Below are 19,093 nucleotides of genomic sequence, written 5' to 3'. Positions count from 1 at the left end.
TGGCAGATCTTCTTTTATGACCGACCCCCAATCTTCGGAGATGGCCCGGCAGTAGCCCCAGAGGGCCATTTATTTGTTCTGGGAGATACAGCGGAGGCAATATCCTGGCATCCTAACAGCTTGGAAAACGACTAGGCTTTGGTGTGGTCTCACTGGAAAGATCATGCACACCCACAGAACAACACAACGTGCTCTGCACTCCAAAGCGATTAATAGATTTCTGCTGAAAATTCCCCCGCCCATCTTTCTTTCTGTGGCTGAGTAACCGTGTAGCTAGAAACCACAGTTGGAAAAACAAGGTAAACAGCAAAACTTTGTTTTTCTCTTCCTTTGAAAAAATCCCACCAATGATGGATAAATACTCCGCCTTAAGGTAACCTCCCAAGTTCTTGCTTTCATTAAGCTAAAGACACATTTGCATTGTTTGGCTTTATCTGATAACAGAAAAACTGTTCCCAGACCTGCCTTTGTGCTGTTTACCTACTGTCTGCCTGCTCATTAATCAGGGGGAAATTGGCGTAAATCATTTCTGTTTGAAAAACCCACATAACGCTCCCTTTGCACCTTGCCGAGCTGTAAAGTTCAGCACCGCTAGCTATGAAAATCACACCACTCCTCCTCACACGGCAAAAGGCCAGTTAGTGCCAAGGGGACCGAGGGAGGCCAGGTTCGCCCTCTGGATGTTTTCAAACCGCTGAACTCGTGACCACAGAGGGAGGGAGCGGCGCTCTGCGGCAGCGTCTTGGACGCCCACGGAAGGCCAAGCTTAGCCAGGAGAAAGGCACCCTGGGGTGAGATGGGGGGGCTGGGAGAAGCACAGCGCTGTTGGAAGCCCACCCCGCTGCTCCTCTTCAGGCCTCTCATTGTTTTACTGAAAGCGAAGGGAGCGGAGGAGGAGATAGAGGGGACATGTTGGCCTCTTGGAGCATAGCGAAGGTTACTCACAATTAATATGAATGCACTTAATTGTCACGGATCACAACACACAGGAAATCAAACTTGCCGGCCTGTGTTCTGATTGCACTATGTTAATGTAACCTTTTCTCTGCCATAGTCGGTGTGCTGGGAACAGCCATGCGAAACACAGCTGCGTAATGCACTGTATTTTTGAATTCCAGTACCTACCACCTGTGGACTACGTAAGGACAGGCTTCATTGCAAGTGCTCTTTCATGGTAGTTTAATAATTAATTTAACTTAAACAAAAGTAGACGCCCATTATCTTGGATGAAATATCCTACGTCAAAAGTACTTTCTGGCCAGGGTAGAATGGCAAAAATAGTTGACACATACAAAGTTACCACCTTGAATATTACACTGCCAAAACGTTATGTGGCTGCTCAAAGTTGTTGCTTTCAATGACCTGACCACCAGCTTAGTGACCTGACCACCAGCTCTGGCTATTTCTGTTGCTCTAACTTGTTGTGAGTTCTTCAGTATAGGGAGGAACATTGCTTGCAGAGAAAATGCAAATCACCCTGCAGTTTTGCCATGGGCTCATTACTCACAAGTTCTCCAGTTATTCACTTCTTCTTCTCTCATTTACCATGGTAGTCAAACTGTATGCCTGTGTTTGAACAACAAATATGTTCCAATGAATTCATTTTAAATTCCTTTGGCGTAAATGATAGCGTTAGTAAATATATATTCCGTATCTATCAGATTGTAATTCTGTGGTAGCTGTATTCTATATTTATTAAGGTACTCTTATACAAATGGCTGATATCTACTTTTGGAAATGTAGTTGAACACAGGGCACTATAGTGTTTTATCTGTGTACCCATTTTGATCAAGTGTAGAATGCAGCTCAACTCTCTCCACACTTGCTGATCTCTCAGCCCAGTGTAACATACAGCTAACTGCCAAAAAGGATGGAAACACTTGAGTAAATGAGGGATACAAAGTATATTGAAAGCAGGTGCTTCTACATGTGTGGTTCCTGAGTTAATTAAGCAATTAAAATCCCATCTTGCGTAGGGTCATGTATAAAAATGCTGGACAGGCCATTATTTTGGCCACCATGGCTATGCCCCCATTGGATGACCCCACCAACAGGGCTCGAGTGGTCACTGCAGGGTTTGATGAGCATGAAAACTATGTAAACCATATGCCATGGCCGTCTGTAAACAGATCTCAACCAAATTGAACACTTATAGGAGATTCTGGAATGGCGCCTGAGAGAGTTTTCCACCACAATCAACAAAACACCAAACGATGGAATTTCTCATGGAGGAATGGCGTCGCGTTCCTACAATAGAGTTCCAGACACATCTATGCCAATGTGCAAAAAGCTGTTCTGGCTCAATGCCCTATTAACATCATTTATGTTGGTGGTTCCTTTAGTTTGGCAGTTACCTGTATTTTCAGAGACCGTATGAGAAATGTATATTGCAGCGTGTGATAATAACACAGGGAGAAAGATCAATACAGCATAATTATTTGACCAGTACAAAATGACCCCTAACCACCACGATAGATCATGAATGCTAAACGCGGCTGTCCAAAAACACTTTGGATGCTTTGTTTTCTTTCGGCTGTGTGTTTTAAGAATGATTAAGAAAGTTGCTATGCTATTCAAACAAGAAACCAAAGACCAATAAGTGGGACTTAGAAATTCATTAAACCACTGCTGTTTGTGGACAGCCAAGTCCCCCCCCCCCCCCCCCTCCAATTACCTCTACTTAACTCAGCAGAAGTGACAATCTTCAAGCTCTTTAATAGAGTTAGTCTTTTTCCCTGAGAGACCTGTGTTGCTCTGTGACGTAAGCAGCCCCCCAACATTCCCCGCAGGCCCCTTCCATCTCCAGGCTCATGGCTTCCTCAAGCTGCCCTTTTCTCTCTCCCCCTCCCCAACCCACCTCTTTTGGAATATAATTATTGCCTGACCTATTCTTAATCTCATGTTCCTTCCCCTTTTTATTCTTTAGTTTGGACATTCACTCCTTCATTTAGACTTATCACAACTCCGTCTCTCGCCACTCTCCAATAAGTTGTTTCATTAACTTTTAATCCGCCGACTTGAAGCAAGATGCCAACTCACAGATAATCACGGTCTCTTATTTTCCAATGTATGTATGGAGAGTTAATGTGTGGTGGTGTATCTAATGGTAGTTGTTTTTGTTTTTTCACCGATTACAAAAAAATATATATATATTTTTCTTCTTCTCTGGTGTTGCAGTGTGAGAGAAGTGCCACAGGGCTGGCAGCAGAAGGAATTCAGAAAGCAAAGACGTATTTCTGAACTTTTTTTCACACCCACTCATGCACAAACTCGACAGGCTTTTGTCATGTACATTTATATTTTGCTTGCTCCGCTTCCCACTTCTAAGTTCACTACGTGGGGGTAATTGTCCTCTGGCAGGGTTAGAGCTCACCCCCTCTGAGCTACGTACCACTACCTGTCCTGATGCTCCACCAATACCTTCCTAATAAAAGGAAGTAAGAGGGTTCTTAGGTTCTACACAGGGAACACACTGCTTCACACATTCAAAAGCCCGGCTTTGGAGTTCCTCGTGCTAAGCCTTTAATATTACAGTCTGACTCCCTTCAAATCCCAGCAGTGACTTTCATATTGAATTTGCTCGACTTGCTCGACTCAGATCCCCCAGACAGATTTAGACCAAAATTGAACTTGGCTCCAACTTTTCATTATGTGGGAAAATCTTCATAGCATGACTAACATTTTCTCTTGGGCAATTTGGGGGCCTTTGTGTGCAGGCAGCCGTGGATTGCTGCTGACGCTAGGAGTTTTCTCCTCTTCTAGGTCAGGCCTGGAGAGTCAAGATGGAGCATTGTAGTGATCTCACAGCTACTGCCAGGGCGTCTGTGTCTATCGGTCTCGCCAGCTTTACCCCGGCTTAATGCCTGTAGCCACGTGCTCTGGAGGTAACACATAGCTCCGGTAATGGGCTTAATAGTAGCTTTGAAGTGGGGATGCTTCTTTATAGGAGGCACCTCATCAGTCTCCAGTCGGAAGAGAACAAAATGACTGACTAAGAAATGAATTAAACATCCACCAAGTGACTGACTGTGGGAGATGGATTTTCAGAAAATTCACACTTTCGAAACAAAAACGACCTCCACGAAATGTTGATGTCGGTAGCTGTTTGTTTGTTAGAGAAGCCGTGGTGTACATTTCTCTGCAATAATGGCTTTGTCGAAGGTCTTGGTTGAATCCCAGAAGCCGGCTTCTGAAAACTCTAGGAGGTTTCTTGACGTTTGGAAAAGAGCCATGTCGAAAATTATAAATACTGTATTCTCCGCTTTCGATTTTAGAGGCCATCCGCTTTCTAAAAGAGCAGCTATATTCCCAACAGCCGGGGCCTATTGACAAACCTTCATAAAAAGTAGGCCGATCTACTGCCCAGCTACCATCAATATAATTACTACAGGTATAATCACAGTTATTGTATGTTACTTAATAACCAACCTGTTCTCATTAGAATAGAAATGCTGACATTGAAACCTTTTAGTTACATGTAACCTAAGTTAAAATATTATTTATTTATTATTATTTATTTACGCCACTATAATGACTTAACTGATGACATGTAAACCCACTAAAACACTGTTGAGTGGATGATGGCTTATTGCAGCCAGGTTAGCCGTCATTGAAGATCTCTTAGTCTTTTGCATGTGAAGTGTCTTCTCAGGCTGAAAGGTTATGGGACATGTAATAACAAGTCAGCACTGTGCTGATGGATGTTTCTGCAGTGAGTTTGGGGAGACAGAGGTGCCAGCCCAGTTTGCCAGAGATGCTTTATTAAAGCGAGGGAGAGAGTGTTTTAAACTTTGTCATTTCTGGTGCGGAAATGGCTGCCTATCTCTGTCAATCATCCATAATTGATCCTTTGTATTCACTTTGTGATTCTGGGCAGTGTTGTCCACAGCTAAATCAAACTCCACAGCGGTCCAAGAAAGTTGAAATATGGCTTTATGAAACGCCATGTCCTCAAAGGCGTTCAAAAGTATCTTTAGCTTTCTCGTATTCCGGTGGCGTATTTGTCTGGAAATATGTTTCCCCAAACTCTTATGGCCAAATGTGTTATAAATAAGACAGAAAGCCATAATATTCATGTCGGCTAGCTTTAGAATGGCCGTGTTTCTCAGTCTATGATGGAGTCTTTGAAAATATCCAGGGTCTGGCTAAGCTCTCCTACATGGACAGAAGAGGACAAGATAGGCATATCACACACTTTTTGGGTCAAGAGGCCTTTGCTTTCCCAGTTCCTCTCTGGGACATAATGGTAATTAGATTTTTACCATTACCATCAACTTTGACTTCCTCCGGGAAGTAAGAAAATAAAGTGATCAAAACTTCAACTGTTGGACCTGAAATATATAGTGTCCGTTTACCATGGGTTTGAAGAGCTCAGTCGGGATCGTCTATGCTGTGGGACTTCACTCTCCAGACTCCAAATGTTATTCTCAACCTTCCTGCACCCCCCTAGGCTTTTTGTAAGTTCTTTTTTTCTTGTCAAGGAGAAATATGTTTTGAAATGAGAATATAATCTATCTATGGGCCCATGAGGCATGATTTAAATATTGCTCCGTGTTGTTTTTGTATTTTACACAATTTATATATTTGACTCTCCCCCATTAGTTTTTTCTGTTATTTTTCTTATAATATCCCAAATGTATGTTTTTTATTTTGTTTAACACATTATCATAGAGTACTACACGCAGGCCTTTTTTGAAACTTTACGATTGTTTCTTCAGCATAGTTCATTGTCAATCTTCACGTTAATGCTTCATGTATATTCCAGTGTAACTTTTACGCACTCAGAAAAGAGTGGGTTAACTTGGTTAAAACTCTAACGTCGCTGAATTCATTGCAGCCTTTCCCCCCGAAGCAGTTAAGGAGACCAAAGATCCAAATCTCCTCAGTGACTGAGGTTAACAGATGGTGTAAAAAATGAAATGGGCGTCCCTCTTAAAATATACCCAGAGGTAGCCATATCTACGGGAGCCCTGGAGTGAGGTATACATAATTCACATTTTAATTCCATATTGATTTAGTTAGAAATTGTATTTTTGTGCAGGTACAGTTGTGAAGATGGGGAGAGGTATGTCTGTTATAGAAAAATGTTCTGCGTTTTAGACACATCAACTGTACTTGTTGTTCAGGCTCTGATCTTGTTCCATCTTGATTACTGTCAGGTAATATGGTCAAGTGCAGCAAAGAAAGACCTAGCATAGCTGCAGCTGACTCAAAACAGAGCAGCACACCTTGCCCTTAGCTGCACATACAGAACTAACATCAATAACATGCATGGTAGTATTTCATGGTTGAAGGTTGAAGAGAAATGTACTACTTCTCTTCCAGTCTTTTTAAGAAACATTTGTGTGTTGAAAATGCCTAACCACTGTATAATCTATTTCAATACACTTCAAACCGACATGCATACCCCACCAGACACGCCACTATGGGTTTCTTCACTGTACCCACACCAAAAACAGTTTAATGCGTCACTCAGTTATGTATTCATGGGTTGCATGTTTCATCATAATATTGTTTTGAACGACAATGCCATTCAAAAGGAGGCAAATCATTTGTAGTAAAACCTTTTGTCGTCATTTTGATGTCACCAGATTGACTTTAAATGCAGTATAACATTAGCTAGTTAGGAGTTCACCTGATGCTCATTGAATGCAATGAACTGCCGCCGACAGACATGGCAGCTCTGCTTCTAGCTCCTAAGCAACATTGCAGTATTTAGATTTTTTTGTGTGTTATTTCTTACACTATCAGCCCAGAACGTTTTTTTGTGTTATTACATACAGCCGGAAAGAACTTTTAGATATCAGAGCGGCAGTAAGCATTACAACCAGGAATACGACTTTCCCGAACTGGATCCTTTGTTCGCAGGCTGCTCCAAGACGCCGCCGGCGGAGAAGAGGTATTCGGAGTAGACTTCTAGTCCCACTCAGGAAGCGGGCAAACCATCCACCGCTTCTGAGTATATTACTCGCTAATGTTCAGTCCCTGGACAATAAAGTAGACGGGCTGAGGGCAAGGATATCCTTCTAAAGAGACATCAGGGACTGTACCATACTCTGTTTCACGGAGTCATGGCTCTCTCTGGATATACTGTCCCTGTCCTTACAGCCAGCTGGGTTCTCAGTACATCGCGCAGACAGGAATAAAGAACTCTCCGGGAAGAAGGGCGTGGTGTATGTTTCATGATTAACCACTCATGGTGTGATTGTGATAACTTACAGAAACTCAAGTCCTTTTGTTCACCCGACCTAGAATACCTCACAATCAAATGCTGAACATATTACCTCCCAAGATAATTAACTTCGGTTATAGTCACAGCCATGTATATTCCCCCTCAAGCCGAGTCCACAACGGCCCTCAAGGAACTACACTGGACTTTATGCAAACTGGAAACCATATATTCTGATGCAGCATTTATTGTAATTTTGGATTTTTACAAAGCAAATTTGAGAAAAATGCTAATGAAGTATTATCAACACATTGACTGTAGCACTCGCGCTGGGAAAACACTCGATCACTGCTATTCTCTATTCCGGGATGCCTAAAAGGCCCTCCCCCGCCCTCCCTTCGGCAAATCAGATCACGACTCCATTTTGCTCCTCCCTTCCAATAGGCAGAAACTCAACGCTGATCTGACCAATCAAAATCCATGCTTCAAGATTGTTTTGATCACACGTACTGGGATATGTTCCGGGTAGCCTCGGATAATGATGTGGACACGGTGACTGAGTTCATCAGGAAGTGTATAGGGGATGTTCCCAATGTGACTATGAAAACCTACCCAAACCGTGGATAGATTGCAGCATTCACGCTAAACTGAAAGCGCCAAACACTGCATTTAACCATGGCAAGGTGACTGGGAATATGGTTGAATACGAACAGTACAGAGACAAAATGAAGCCGCAATTCAATGGCTCAAGACACAATACTTATTTGGAAGGGTCTACAGACAATCACAGATTACAAAGGGAAAACCAGCCATGTCGGGGACACTTAATCCCAGACAAGCTAAACACCTTCGCCCGCTTTGAGGATAACATTGAGGATAAAGTCATTAGAGTTACCAGCCTCAGAAATTGCAACCCAAATAAATGCTTCACAGAGTTCAAGTAACAGACACATCTCAACATCAACTGTGTGAATCAGGCCTTCATGGTCGAATTGCTGCAAAGAAATAACTACTAAAGGACACCAATAATAAGAAGAGACTTGCTTGGGCCAAGAAACACGAGCACCCAACTCCAGGCTGTGTAAGGGATATATATTTTTAAACACCTTTCTCCCCAATTTCGTGGTATCCAATTGGTAGTTAGTCTTGTCTCATTGCTGCAACTCCTGTACGGACTTGGGAGAGGCGATGGTCGAGATTTGTGCGTCCTCAAACACAACCCATCCAAGCCGCACTACTTCTTGACACAATGCCTACTTAACCCGGAAGCCAGCCGCACCAATGTGTCGGGGAAACACCGTACACCTGGCGACCGTGTCAGCATGTACTGCGCCCGGCCCGCCACAGGAGTCGCTAATGCGCGATGGGACAAGAACATCCCTGCCGACCAAGCCCTCCCCTAACCTGGTTGTTCTTTAAAAGTAATTTCTTCACCATCTTAAATAAGCATGCCCCTTTCAAAAAATTTAGAACTAAGAACCGATATAGCCCTTGGTTCACTCCAGACCTGACTGCCCTCGACCAGCACAAAAACATCCTGTGGCGGACTGCACTAGCATCGAATAGTCCCCGCGATATGCAACTTTTCAGAGAAGTCAGGAACCAATACACGCAGTCAGTCAGGAAAGCAAAGGCTAGGTTTTTCAAACAGAAATTTGCATCCTGTAGCTCTAACTCCAAAAAGTTGTGGGACACTGTAAAGTCCATGGAGAATTAGAGCACCTCCTCACAGCTGCCCACTGCACTGAGGCTAGGTAACACTGTCACCACCGATAAATCCACGATAATCGAATTTCCGGCAGTTGAAGGGGTCCGGGTATTGTAGCCCAGGAGTGGCTGATGGCCCTCTTTTAGCTAGCCGGGAGAAAGGGCCTAGCATGGGCTAGCTCCAGGCTAATTGGTGCTTGCTCTGGGACCGACGTTAGCCAGTACTCGGATAGCAGCTAGCTAGCTGCGAAGATCCAGGTGAAAATGTCCAGAGCTTGCGGTAGGAATCCGGGGATGTGGAGAGAAAATATGTCCGGTATGCTCTGGTTTGAGTCGCGTTGTATAAACTGGCGAGAGCTTTCCGAGCTAAAGGTTAGCTGATTAGTAGCTAGTGAGCTGGCTAGCTGCTGTTGGGGGATTCCGAATACGAGGTGAATAATACTTTAGAAAAAAACTGATCCGCACCACATTGGGTGAGATGGGTTGCAGGAGAGTGTTTTGAAGTTGAGTTTTAGAAAAAATATAAAAAAGATATGCGAAGAAAAGATACAAAATATATGTATACGGGACATGACAAGACGAGGACAAAAGACGTCTGACTGCTTCGCCATCTTGGATTGGAAGTACCTTCGTCCATTTGTTTGGGGAGTCTCCCACATGCCTTTTGGCAAACACCAAACGTGTTTGCTTATTTTTTTCTTTAAGCAATGGCTTTTTTTCTGGCCACTCTTCCGTAAAGCCCAGCTTTGTGGAGTGTACGGCTTAAAGTGGTTCTATGGACAGATACACCAATCTCCGCTGTGGAGCTTTGCAGATCCTTTAGGGTTATCTTTGGTCTCTTTGTTGCCAATCTGATTAAAGCCCTCCTTGCCTGGTCTGTGAGTTTTGGTGGGCGGCCCTCTCTTGGCAGGTTTGTTGTGGTGCCATATTCTTTCCATTTTTTAATAATGGATGTAATGGTGCTCCGTGGGATGTTCAAAGTTTTGGATATTTTTTTATGACCCTACCCTGATCTGTACTTCTCCACAGCATTGTCCCTGACCTATTTGGAGAGCTCCTTGGTCTTCATGGGGCCACTTGCTTGGTGGTGCCCCTTGCTTAGTGGTGTTGCAGACTCTGGGGCCTTTCAGAACAGGTGTATATATACTGAGATCATGTGAGAGATCATGTGAACCTTAGATTGCACACAGGTGGACTTTATTTAACTAATTAATCTAATCCTTTCATAATGCATACTTATTTACAAAGCAATTATTATTGTTAGATATTCTCACAGAGCATATTTGCCCTAACAAAAATTCCATCAAAAATGCCCCGTATGAATTCGGAGGGCATCAATTATTTAATATTAAAGCATTATAACTCTCACTAAAGGCTTCAGTCATACAGAAGTTATACTTCAATTCGAACTGGATTTAACAAAAACTAAATGAAATGCGCACATTTGTAAATCCAAAGCTGTAAAAGTAATTGGAAAGGTAGATACAAATTATTTGTGACATTATGGTTACAATAAAGAATGTAAACAATATGCTGTGTTTTTATTTACAGTAGTGATGGACAGCTGGAGGCATTTTGTTTTTCACAAGTGTACTGTAGTACTGTAACAGGTGTAGCCCATCATGCAAAAACTGTTTCCTATTAGCAGGACAACAGACTCTTCATAGCACGGCTACTGTAGATGTGACAATCCACCAATTTGCAATGTATTCGATGCTTAAGTACTCTGAAGTGTTACATTTCTAACTCGACCTCATGCAACCGCAAAATGTCGGAGAGCCATATAGACTGCAAAATAGTTGGGAAGAGATTCCATGGCACATGGTTTATGAATTGACATGCAACTCTTCATAGTTGCGACTGTGTGTTTTGGGGCATTGTCTGCATTTGGAGAAGAAAATAATATATTTAGCCTAACATCCAACATTAGGTACAATGCTATAAATGTACATGTACATAGGCCTAAACAAAACAAAATATTGCTATAATCCTACCTTGAAAGAAACAATGTTGTCTCAGAAACACCTCTCCGACAAAGGGTCCAGCATATCTCTTGACGATTTCTTCCTCAAAGAAATTCCGAGCCATGATACCTGAAAATGGAGGCAACAGTGAATTATTGTGGAACACATAGCAGTCCGTGAGGTGTAGGCTACAATATTTTAAATAACTTTTACTTTGTAAATTGCTAAACTTAACATCAAAAATCAAATATGGACCTGGTCCCTGGCGAGAAATTGCCCTCCATTTTGAGCAAATTGCTCAAGGGCCACGGTTGATTCTTCTGTGAAGATGGCGTCATTGAATGTCTGCAGGACGCAAAGTTCTTTGTTTGTCATACGAATCATTGGGTCGAAACTACAGAACTGTACAAAACAAGAGAACACACATGGTTAATGTTCTGCAAAAAATATATATATATGAAATGTCTTGCCGAGCGTTTCCATAAGTCCACGCAAGTTTCTTCAACTGTCTTCTGACTGTGATTAGAGCGATGTTGTACCGTGATGCCAACAGATTACAGATGGCCTTTGCCGAGCACTCATCATCTTCATCCATTAGGGAGCCGATCGCTTGAATAGTCTTGTTGGAAATGGAATACAACGTAAAAATGTGCAGCATACAGTGAAGACCAGCAGTCAATTTATTTAAGCATTATTTTTGCCATTATTTGGCCTACTTTACAGTATTGTAGCCTACTGTACCTGTTCATTTTCCCGGGCTTTCGCGTTCCGTGTAACACAGGCATCTGATGATAGTGTTTGCGAATAGCACTGTCTGTGACCAAAATCCCCAAGTCTACCAGTATTTTTGAAAAGACAGCATTCAGAGGTCAAGACAGCAAGTGTGTTTGCGAGAAAGAGCGAGAGGATCGAAACACACACAGTAGCGCGTGGAATATAGCAATAAGAATGTCAGTTTAATATGCAGTGCAGATCACCTCTTATTACCCTTCTCAGAGTTTTAAGAATTGTGTGTGTTCCATTATTTGTGACATTGTGGCATTTAAAGCATATTGAAGACAGAAGCAATAGCCTACCCGCGTGTGGGCAACTATTTCAGCACCGTTTCGCGCTGCTCTGAGACAAGCATGGGGACCGGTCTTGATTTAAATTTTCCCTGAATCTCTGTTTGGATATTTGTTAGACTACAGTTAAGGTGTGGACATGTTAGGATTATTTAGCTCTTACTGTAGTACTGTAGCGGAGGGTTTTGATTTTCGTTTTTCTTGGAATAGAAACACCATAATATTAATCAAATTAATTACGCTACATTTCTTCAAATCAATCCCATATACTATGTTCATACAAAAAAAGGTTTTAAATTCTCTAATACAGCCAATATAAAAAAAGTCAAATGCTTTTCAAAGATGCCCTCTGGTGGTCAAACTTGCACTAACTAGCATTAATGGCAACAATGGCTGACACTTAAATATCGTGGCATAGAATTCTGCAGCAGCCCGCAAGGTGTGCTGCAGTATGACGCAACTTTTACAGGAAGAACCACTGTAAGCTACTCAGGAACATTCAATGTCATCTTGGTAAGCAACTCCAGTGTATATTTGGCCTTGCGTTTTAGGTTATTGTTCTGCTGAAAGGTACATTTGCCTCCAAGTGTCTGTTGGAATGCAGACTAAACCACATTTTCCTCTAGGATTCTTCCTGTGCTTAGCTCTATTACGTGACTTTTTATCCTACAAACTCCCTAGTTCGTGCCAATGACTAGCATACCCACAACATGATGCAGCCACCATCATGCTTGAAAATATGAAGAGTGGTACTCCGTGATGTGTTGTATTTGCACCAAACATAACGCTTTGTATTCAGGACATAAAGTTTATTTCTTTGCCACATTTTTTGCAGTTTTATCTTTGTGCCTTAGGATGGATGAACAACATTGTAGTTACTCCACAATACTAACCTAAATGACAGAGTGAAAAGAAGGAAGCCTGTACAGAATACAAATATTCCAAGACATGCATCCTGTTTGCAATATCACAACCATTAAACTCTGTAACTGTTTTAAAGTCATCATTGGCCTCATGCTGAAATCCCTGAGCGGTTTCCTTCCTCTCCTGCAAATGAGTTAGTAAGGACACCTGTATCTTTGTAGTGACTGGGTATATTGATACATTATCCAAAGTGTAATGAATAACTTCACCATTCACCTGTCTACCAATAGCTGCCTTTCTTTGCGAGGCATTGGAAAACCTTCCTTGTCTTTGTGGTTGAATCTGTGTTTGAAATTCATTGCTAAACGGAGGGACCTTAGAGATAATTGCATGTGTGGGGTACAGAGATGAGGTAGTCATTCAAACATCACGTTAAACACTATTATTGCACACAGAGTGAATCCATGCAACTTATTATGTGACTTGTTAAGAGCCTTTTTACTCCTGAACTTATTTAGGTTTGCCGTATCAAAACGGGTGGAATACTTATTGACTGAAGGCATTTCAGTTTTTCATTTTTTATTAATTTGTGAAAATGTCTAAAAACATAATTCCAATTTGACATAAATCTAAAATGTATACATTTTAAATTCAGGCTGTAACACAACAAAATGTGGAAAAAGTCAGTGTGAATACTTTCTGAGGGCAAAATAGCTGCTGCGTGTCCAGTAGCTAATGGGGATCCTAATAAACTCAACTAAACAGGGGGATAATTGACATTCACAGCTCTACATCCACAGCTTTTGCAATTTCTACAACTTCCTTTTCCTTGTACATTTTTTTGTCAACACCCAATGGTCTATTATGGATAGGTCACATAGATTTTTCGTCAATTTGCAGTTCTGTTAGTAAGAACACAATCCAGGTGTCAAAATGTCAATATTTTCTTTAACAGGAAGTGGTGGTTGGATATGCCACATTAAATGTTATGCAGAGTTTCTATTTACAGTAAGTTTCAATATATTTCTATGGATGTTGTCATGTTGCCCACACATGTGTTTCCTGAAAATCAGGTGACCTAATTGTTCCTCTGTAGAATGACAGTTCACAGCAGTCTGCTGTTAGGGGCAGTGGAACACCAGCTAGATAGAAAGAGACAATATGTGAGTTAACTGTACGAATTCCCTCAAGAACTACTGCTGTGGTGGAATCCACAAAGAGGAAAAAATAAGAAATACATAAAGCAAGAATACAACTATTTAATACAGGCCTATGTATTGAGGCCTTTAATACAGGCCGAGGCCTATGACTTGAAACAATATCTTGAATGATCAATTAACTCACAGCTCTTTGCACAGATATTCTAGTATTAGAATGAGGGAGGTGGCACTGACTGATTTCTTTCCTGGCTGTCAAGATGAAAAGAGAGCGTCTCACTAGGGGGTGAGGCATCTGTGGATGTGCAGGTCCTATACTGCTTACCATATCAAACCATGGCATTCCTCCACAGAGGTATAGCTCCATACAACCCCTATTTCAATTAACGGGCACGATCATTTACAGCCACCCGAGCCACGGCCTGTACCATCTAGAAGGCGGAGACAGTACAGGTGAATCAAAACTGGGACCAAGAGACTGAAAAACAGCTTCTATCTCCAGGCCATCAGACTGTTAAACAGTCATCACTAGCCGGCCTCCGCCCAGTACCCTGCCCTGAACTGAACTGTCACTGTTACTAGCCGGCTACCACCCTGTATTCTACCCTGCACCTTAGAGACTGCTGCCCTATGTACATAGTTATTGAACATTGGTCACTTTAATAATGTTTACATACTGTTTTACCCACTTCATATGTATATACTGTATTCTATTCATGGCTCATCCTATATAACTACTGCTGTGCACAGCTTTTCTATTCATATACTGTCCATACGGTCTATACACACCACACCAACATTTACTTACACTATATATACAAAGTATGTGGACACCCCTTCAAATCAGTGGATTCTGCTATTTCAGCCACACCCGTTGCTGACAGGTGTCTAAAATCGAGCACATTGCCATGCAATCTCCGAACAAGTCAGTTCGTCAAATAGCTGCCCTGGTCGACTGTAAGTGCTGTTATTGTGAAGTGGAAACATCTATGAGCAACAATAGCTCAGCCACGAAGTGGTAGGTCACACAAGCTCACAGAACGGGAACGCAGGGTCCTGAAGCGCGTAAAAAATTGTCTGTCCTCCGTTGCAACACTCACTACCGAGTTCCAAACTGCCTCTGGAAGCAATGTCAGCACAATAACTGTTCGTCGGGAGCTTCGTGAAATTAGTTTCCATGGCCGAGCAGCCGCACACAAGCCTAAGATCACCATGCGCAATGCCAATGGCGTCGGCTGGAGTGGTGTAAACCTCGCCACCATCGGACTCTGGAGTACCATCTGGGTTTGGCGGATGCCAGGAGAACGCTACATGCCCTAATACATAGTGCCACCTGTAGAGTTTTGTGGAGGAAGAATAATGGTCCGGTGCTGTTTTTCATGGTACGTAAAAAATCGGGATGGAAGAACTTAGTTCCAGTTAAGGGAAATCTTAACGCTACAGCATACAATGACATTCTAGACGATTCTATGCTTCCAACTTTGTGGCAACAGTTTGGGGAAGGCCCTTTCCTGTTTCAGCATGACAATGCCCCGTGCACAAAGCGAGGTTCCATCAGAAATGGTTTGTCGAGATCGGGGTGGAAGAACTTGACTGGCCTGCATAGAGCCCTGAACTCAACCCCATCAAACACCTTTGGAATTAATTGGAACGCCAACTGCAAGCCAGGCCCGACCTCACTAATGCTCTTGTGGCTGAATGGAAGCAAGTCCCAGCAGAAATGTTCCAACATCTAGTGGAAAGCCTTCCCAGAAGAGTGGATGCTGTTATAGCAGCAAAGGGGGACCAATTCCATATTAATGCCCATGATTTTGGAATTAGATGTTCAACGAGCAGGTGTCCACATACTTCTGGTCATGAAATGTATCTGGCATTGCTCGTTCTGATATTTCTTAATTACTTTCTTTTAATTTCGGGGATTTGTGTGTATTGTTTTGTATCGTTAGTTATTACTTCACTGTTGGAGCTAGATGTTATCACAGGTGCAGCATTTCACTGCACCTGTGATAACATCTGTAAAATATGTGTAAGCGACCAATAAAATGTGATGTGATTTGTTGCCCCTTTCTCTCTCTCGCCTCTTTCTCTCTCTTGCCTTTCTCTCGTTTCTTGCCTCTCTCTCTCGCCTCTCTCGCTAGGAAGGTTAATGTGCCTGTGTGGTCAGTCACATAGCCACTCCACCGTCGCCTGGTGCTGTCCACTCTCCCCTGTGCTGAAATTAGCCATGCGTTTCTACAGCATTTCTACAGGGTTTCTACATTAATTTCTACAGGGTTTCGAAAGTGGTTTCTAGAGGGTTTTGACAGTGGTTTCTACAGGGTACGGGCGCTCCCATTGTCACTGTGTTCAAATCAAAGAGTATTACTTCTATTGTCCTCTCTCCTACGTACCTATCTGAATGGAGGGAAGGTGGGCCAGACACCTGCTGGAGAATGCAAGAGATCCCATTTATGTCCCGTCATCAAAACTGATCTGCTAGAGAGGACAGAAGAGGCAGGGGAGTACAAGTGTACAACTTCATTAGAGAGGTGTGTGTGTGTGGTCGTGACAGCTGAGCACTTCACTCCACTCATAAAGGAAGAAACAACCACATGTGAAAAGATTGGTGGTGCGTCTCAAATGGCACCCTTATCTCTAACACACAATGCCATCTCTGTGTTACCCTTCCCTCTTCATTCCTTCCATCATTGCCTTTTGAGATCACAACTTTCTATATGAATCAAATGCTTCCAGGTATTTCATATTTTGACCTTTCTCCTTCCTGGTTTGTATTGTGTAATATGCCTGATGCCCAGAGGACAGAGGAGACATACAGGAAGTCGAGGTCAGAAAGTGGAAAGGCTAGGCCATTCATTAAGTCCTATTCACAAAGATGTCTGTATTTTTACTCATTAATAAGCTACTCGTCACTCTTTTCTTGCTATTGCAAAGGTCATAACCTTTCTGAGAACCAATTGTTTGAGGATACTGATGTCTGCTTTATATAAGCTATAACAGCGTCTGAAAGGATAAATGCTAATTTTATCATTCCTGAGAATGTGAACTTAAATACCTTCTGTCTAACCAAAGAGCAAAATGTAGATGTTGCGTGTTAACTGCAGTCATTGGTATACAGTATTTTCTTGTTATCACTGACTGATTTGCTTCATAGTATTTATACCATATATAACTATGCAGAGTAGAACCTTGTGTGTAATTAAAATACAATGCAATTGTTTTGGATTATATTCCAATGTTAAATATGTGTGGGTGTTTGACATCATTCTCATTGGGCATGCTATTCTGGTTCCTTCAGTAAGTCATTGCATTGATTGGGAGGAAATGCTTATGGCCTTCAGAATGCAGAATCACAAGGCTGGCAGCCTCCCAGTGCTCAGGTTCAGGTTATAATGTCGAGAGCAATTTGTTGCTAAGAGCACAAGTTCTCAAGTGGAATGCAGCAGTGCTGAATAGGTCAGGAGTGGCAGAGTGGTACAGCGGTATGGCTTAGCCCGTAATCCAATATGAAAGATATTGCTCTCTCACACAGAGCTCTCAATAACATAATACTCCCCGACGCCAGTCCCAATGAAATAACACAACAAGAATGAACAATGTTGGGCCACTGGCTGAAATCAATGTGCATAAAAGGCATCACAAGACAGGCCAGCTGGTTGGTCAGACAGACTGAATGCGTGTCACATTCCACAGAACAATTCCGTTCGGTCTGTTGCTGTGGCTGGTGTACACAAGCAAAGCATTCTCTCCAGCAGCAGTGACATTTCCCATGCCAAATCTGCTTGTAGGAATATGATTAACACGACTCGGCAAACACATTCAACAACATATATGGTATACTTGATAGTGACCCACAAAGGCAGCTAATTGTTTCATTTCGAGGGAATCACATTGCCTTGTTCGTGAGCTACATGGTGACAGCAAAGGTCAGATGCATACATGTTTCCATTTGGGACTGTGACATCATCTTATATAATTCTGGGTTTTGTGGCACTTAACATAAATACAACATAATCAAACCAGCAGAAATGGTACACATAAAATTGGTCCGTCCCTAAGGCAAACCATGCCTTTATCATTAGCCTGCGGGATGTACATGATTGTGGAAAGTAACACGATTTGATGGCGATTTGATTATATCCATCAATTGCTCATGAACAAGTTCCACCCCAAGTTAATGAGATCCTGATGCATGCCACACATTGAGGGAGGAGGAAGCTGAAAGGGAAGAGCATCCTATTTGGCTACTGTGCTGTTGCGTCTTTGACAGACCGATGGACCGACAGACGGATTGGCAACATGGACAGAGAGACATACAGACAGATAGACCTAACTTCACTATCTATCCACTTTAGGCACCTCCAAACGAAAGCTGCTTGATTTCCCAGCAGTGAAAAGATAGCCGCCTCAGAACAATAAAAGCTTGTCACAACATGCTAGGGACGGGATGCGTCTTCAACTTCAGCTTTCATCTATCAGTGTTGTCTGTGGAGTAGCACTGTTTTGCTTTGTTTACTTTCCATCTTGTTGAAGAAGAGGTCGTGTTGAGACACAGGTTATTTCAACCACATGGACTGTGTCATATCACTGTCCAGCATATCAGGCCTGGCTAGGTGACCTTTAATCCGCCTGAGCTACAAACTTGTTCACCCAATGGATCTAATTTGGGTGTCATGGCAGCTTTTGCGACCCCCCCCCCCCTGTTTTGCACTCCAAGACATTGTACACAACTGCCTGGTATTTGTGCCTTGGATCTCAGGTTACACAGAGTAATAATCAGAATATCTCTCCACAAATATTGGCTTCATTTCCCCTAGCTCTCGCATAAGCCCTACAGTGGCGAATCGGCGAGCATAAACAAAATGATTGTGGATTTACAGAATTGTGCTCCGTCAACCATGTCGCCTCTTTCCCGCTTCTTTTGTTGTCTCACATCGCTCATTTGTTCCTACTCTCTGTATTGATGTCGGCTGTCATAAACAGCAGTGTGATTGTGCTCTACATTGAGTCGGGCTAGATTGATTCCCCGAGATCTCATTTTTGTTATTGGGGCTTAGCTAACTGTGTTTGCATGCAATGAGCTGCCTCCCGCAATCTCTTCGGTAAACAGACAGTTATACATTTTGAACATTATGCTGTTTGGTTTTATTAACAAAGCAGATCATTATACTG

General features: G+C 42.5%; 1 protein-coding gene across 3 annotated transcripts in view; it reads left to right on the top strand.

Annotated features, from left to right (window-relative positions):
* diaph2 (diaphanous-related formin 2) overlaps window positions 1-19,093 on the top strand; it is a 708,741-nt gene that overhangs the window by 171,381 nt on the left and 518,267 nt on the right. The gene's annotated exons all lie outside the window — the stretch shown is intronic.

Source organism: Salvelinus alpinus, chromosome 4 (assembly GCF_045679555.1).
Source record: "Salvelinus alpinus chromosome 4, SLU_Salpinus.1, whole genome shotgun sequence".
Classification (NCBI taxonomy): domain Eukaryota; kingdom Metazoa; phylum Chordata; class Actinopteri; order Salmoniformes; family Salmonidae; genus Salvelinus; species Salvelinus alpinus.
The sequence above is the reverse complement of the archived record's forward strand: the minus strand, read 5'-3'. Positions and strand labels throughout refer to the sequence as shown.